The sequence below is a fragment of the Castor canadensis genome, chromosome 4, assembly GCF_047511655.1.
Source record: "Castor canadensis chromosome 4, mCasCan1.hap1v2, whole genome shotgun sequence".
Taxonomy (NCBI): domain Eukaryota; kingdom Metazoa; phylum Chordata; class Mammalia; order Rodentia; family Castoridae; genus Castor; species Castor canadensis.
In genome coordinates, this window is record NC_133389.1 from 153,652,172 (window position 1) to 153,657,155 (window position 4,984).

At 39.9% G+C, this 4,984-nt stretch overlaps 1 pseudogene; it reads right to left on the bottom strand.

Moving 5' to 3' along the window:
- Positions 1-3,723: 3,723 nt before the first annotated feature.
- On the bottom strand, positions 3,724-4,984 carry LOC141422390 (ribosome maturation protein SBDS pseudogene; annotated as a pseudogene).

Sequence of the window (4,984 nt, forward strand, 5' to 3'; positions counted from 1 at the left end):
GGTGTGGAAGGATTTTTTTACCTTTGAAACTGGGGTTCAGAATTGGGAGGTCAGGTACCACACACAGAGTTAAGATCTATGTGAGTGTATGGGCATTAAGGGAAAAGGGAGATAAGACAACTTAATTTCAAGTAACCTAACTAAGCTCATGGAGTAGTATCTAGGCTGGGTAGACTGAGAGAATTTCTATTCTTGTCCCATAACATATCTGCATGTCTCCAAACTATTAGAAAATTTTAGGTCTGTGGTTTTTCTTTGTCTAATTGCTGTCTTTGAAAAGTAGAGACAAGAGTTTCTTGTTAGTCATTCATTGTCAGCAGAGTTCTTGGCATTCTACTGAGTGGGTAGTAAAAAACTGATCTTAGTCCTTCATTCTTTTTGCTTTTTGTTTAATGTAAGTAACTGTTAAAATAATCTGTCCAGGCAGCTAAATATAGCTAGGATTTGAAACAGCAAGAAAGCACTCTCATCAGGCATCAGGACTGATATTGAAATAGGTTCCAATATGTGCCATTTGTGTCTGAGTACTGAAATCATATATCTTCTCTGTCTTCTTGCCTTACATCCCAAATTTCAAGCCCCATTATAAAATATTTATAAGAGAAAGTGAAAGAACAGGATTTTTCGGTGGGTGGTGAGTTAGTACTTTAAAGCAGTAACTACTGAGAATCTGAAATGTGAAATCATGTCACTTTCAGGCAAGAAGAGATGTAGAAGCCATTGTCTATAATGTGTCTTAGCAGGGAGGAGAGAGAGCTACAGACAGAATCCAAGATGGTCACTGCTCAGGGGGCATCTGATGCCATCCCTGAACTCATCCTGAGATTCTGTAGTGAAACGGCTGTACAGTGCTTCCTATTCCAATTGTCAAAAATGGTGATGCTTAAGAATATTTTTAGCAACATAAACTTAATGTGAAAAATGAGGATCTTGGGCTGTTGAAAGGCTGTTTTTAATTTTGGTAAACACCTAGGCATGCCTGGTTACAGCACAGCTGCCAAAGGCAAACCTCTCACTTTGAAACACAGCACCCCAGATTTCACAGTGGTCTTAGGGTTTCAAAACTGTTCATGCCTTTACAATCCTTGTAAAACCACACATAGCCTCTGTCTGCCTTCCAGGTTTAGCTCTCTGTTGAAAAGGATTAAATTCCTTCAGGCTAGATATTTGAAGTAATCTGAGGAAATGGATCTGGAAAAACCTATTACTAAGGGTCCACTGTTAGCTCACATTTTACTGTTTTGAATAATTTTCTGCCTTTGTGTATTCAAACTAGCACAATAAAACGAAGTAAGGGAGTGTCTCAGTGATTCCTAAGTATGCTGATCATTCATCCATGCAGCCAGCAGTATTCAAAGAGACTGCTGTAAGTCATGTATTGCTCCAGGTACTTCAAGAGCACCTAGCTTGCCAGAATATACTTAATGAACAATCATTGGATTCTCATATCATGAAATAGACTCCAACAGGAGTTGTTCATGCATGGTGATGCCAATACAACATTATGGATGTTATGATTCTGAGGGAGGAATTATGTATTTAGAAATTTTCTTAATTTTAGTAATCCAAGTTTAGATTTTAGTTTCTGACTGCAAATTTTATTCTGCTGGGCTAGTGGAAAGAAACCTTATCTCAGTCCTTGCTGGGGTTTCCCCTGTCTCCTCAGGATTGTCACATTTCTGGATCTTATGCAATATCAAGACTAAGATAAGGTGCTCTCACACCTGTCTACTTCCATATTTCTGTCTTCACACTTCAGGATTGGTGACTCTCAGCCATTGCCATGCTTAGCATAGGGCTGGGGGATCATGGATGATGCATCTCATTGGCCTGCAGGCATACTTTAGCTAATTCCTTTCCTTCCCTGAGGATGTACTGCCTTCCAGGTGATGGCACTAGGACTGAGGTACAGGTCTTCTCTCTCCTTGACTATCCTCTTTCTCTCCTTGATCCCGGGGGCTTCCCTGTATGGACAGAGGGAAAGTTTTCTCTGCTCACATTCTTTTAAAGTTTCCCTCAAAAATGCTCACCATCTCTGACCATAAAGGAAATGCAAATCAAAACCACACTAAGATTCCACCTCACCCCTGTTAGAACAGCCATCATCAAAAACACCATCAACAACAGGTGTTGGCGAGGATGTGGGGGAAAAGGAACCCTCGTACACTGCTGGTGGGAATGCAAGCTAGTGCAACCACTCTGGAAAACAATATGGAGGCTTCTTAAAAAACTAAACGTAGAACTGCCATATGATCCAGCAGTACCACTCTTGGGGATATACCCAAAGGAATGTGACATGGTTACTCCAGAGACACCTGCACACCCATGTTTATTGTAGCACTATTCACAATAGCCAAATTATAGAAACAGCCAAGATGCCCCACTACTGATGAATAGATTAAGAAAATATGGTATTTATGCACAATGGAATTTTACTCAGCCATGAAGAAGAATGAAATCTTATCATTTGCAGGTAAATGGATGGAATTGGAGAACATCATCCTGAGTGAGGTTAGCCTGGCTCAGAAGACTAAAAATCGTATGCTCTCCCTCATATGTGGACATTAGATCTAGGGCAAATACAGCAATGTTGTTGGACGTGGGTCATATGACAAGGGGAGAACACTTGCGGGAGGAATGGGGATAGGTAGGAAACCCAAAACATGAAAGTGTTTGATGTCCCCACTGCAGAGGAACTAATACAGTACCATAAAGCAACAGAGGTCAATATGGTAAGGTGACTGGGAAGTAGTGAAGAGGTTGGGTAAAGATGAATCAATTCAGGTTGTAATACACATGTGCATGGAAGCAATGCTAGGAATCTCTCTGTATAACTATCCTTATCTCAACTAACAAAAATGCTTTGTCTTTCTTATTATTGCTTATGTCTTCTCTTCAACAAAATTGGAGAAAAGGGAAGAAAGAACAGGTTCTTCCTGGAAGTGAGGGGGGGTGGGGGGAAGAGGAAGGGGGTGGAGGGCAGGGTGGAGAAATGACCCAAACAATGTATGCACATATGAATAAATGAATAAAGAAAAAAAATAAAGACAGTACAAAATATAAATAGCCAGCTTTCAAAAATTTAAAAAAAAAAAGTTTCCCTCATTCTGAGGACTTTTTGTTAAAAACAAGGCAGAAAGACAAGTGGGGATAATTCTACCTTTTTTTTCTGACTCTTCCTCCCCTGAAGTAAGGAAGAAGGGAGACAAGTTATGAAAACGTGGGAGAAGAGACAGGGGATAATGCTGATAATGCTAGGAAGGAAAAAAAAAGATTATTTCAAAACAAAATCAGGAGCAAACCCCACGAAAATAAATGTGTATGTTCCTCAAAATGGTAGCAAGGGGAGGGAGCAAAAAGGATGAGGAGGAATGGAGAATCCAACTTTTACGGTACTGAGAGGGTCTCTTGTGTGTCCAGACATAGCTGTGCATTCTCAACCCTACCTGTTTAAAACTAGGTAGTACCCATGTATGCAGCTCTTAAAAATAACTGGTTCAGGTGCAATGGCCCCAGACTACAGTAAGCAATGATCAAAATGTCTTATGGCAGTTGGAATGGAAGGTATTTTTTTGTGGGGAGGGGGTAAATAGAAGCAAGAGAAAAAGTTCTTAGAATAGTTTCTTCTCTTTATAAGGTAGAAGCATAGCTTCAGAGGATAGTTAATGCTAAGAAAGATTGTTAGAGCACAGATAGTACCATCATCAACTTTTTAAAAATAAAAATAAGTTTTATTGATTACATATAATTTTAGCCATATTAATATTTATTATAAACTTTTAAGAATTAGGAAGAATAATCTAAGTTATGGTAGCATGCTCAGTGAAGTCCTGCAGTCATTATATGTCATCTTTAGGTAACCAGGAAGTCACCAAATTTTACAGTAAGATACAAGTCATCCCTGTCACACAGACACAACCCCAAGCAATATTACTTATATAATGTACAAATTTTAACTTTTTATCCACAAGTGTTGTCTCAAAAAGCTAAAAAGGCACGAGACAGTTGCAAAATGGTACTCTGGACTTGGTATTTGGGGTTCTTAATTTTTTCCTAAAACCCCTGTTTACAATTAAAATGAAATCATACCACATTATACTTATAAACATTTAACACAACAAGGGAAATGTCAGATAGTTTGAGCAGGCTTTTTGGCAGATCACAGAAATAAAACAGTACTGTTGAAACAGAAGCCTTTACTTTTAGTGTCTCATAGCTGGAGACGCTGATGAATGTCATTCAAATTTCTCTTCTCCTTCTTCCACATCTTTCAAGCTGAGTACTTCCAAAGAACCTGTGCCTTTGGTTTCCTTCTCTATTAGCTCATCAATTTCTCAGAAGCATCCTGGGTTAATCAGACACACGATTTCTAACTGCTGGCCGTAGTCCTCACTTTCTATGACTTTCATCAGTGGCTTGAGCTTCTCCTTTAGCTTCTTCCCTTCATTCACTGGCAGGGTGAACCGGAGTCTCATGTGGGCGAGCTCTTCATCTTCTCCTTCAACTGCTTTATCACTTCCAGAGCCTGCTGCTTTGTGCTCTTGTTGGGTTTGACTGAATAGTGGATATCCTTCATGGCTCTCTCGATGAGGATAACAGTGTATGGTCTCTTTGTTTCAGGGTTCACACACTTGTCTGCCACAATGGTTGCGATGTCTCTAAACGTCTGTTCCAGCTGCGTGTGCCTCTCTTTATCTGATACTTGAACTTCTCCTTTAGTCAAAATCTGTTTACATATGTCAGTTTGGTTTTCAGTTCCGAATGCACTGATGAGATATTTCTTCTTTGCAATCTGACATTTAGAAACATTTATAAACACTGGTTGGGTCTGCAGAACTTCATCAAGGTCTTTTTCCATGCCACTCCGCCAGCTGACCACCTTGTTTTTGTAGCAGGTGATCTCGAAGTGCTTTCCACCGTGCTTCATGCACACCACCGCCACATTGGTTAGGCGGGTCTGATTGGTGGGGGTGAAGATGGACAT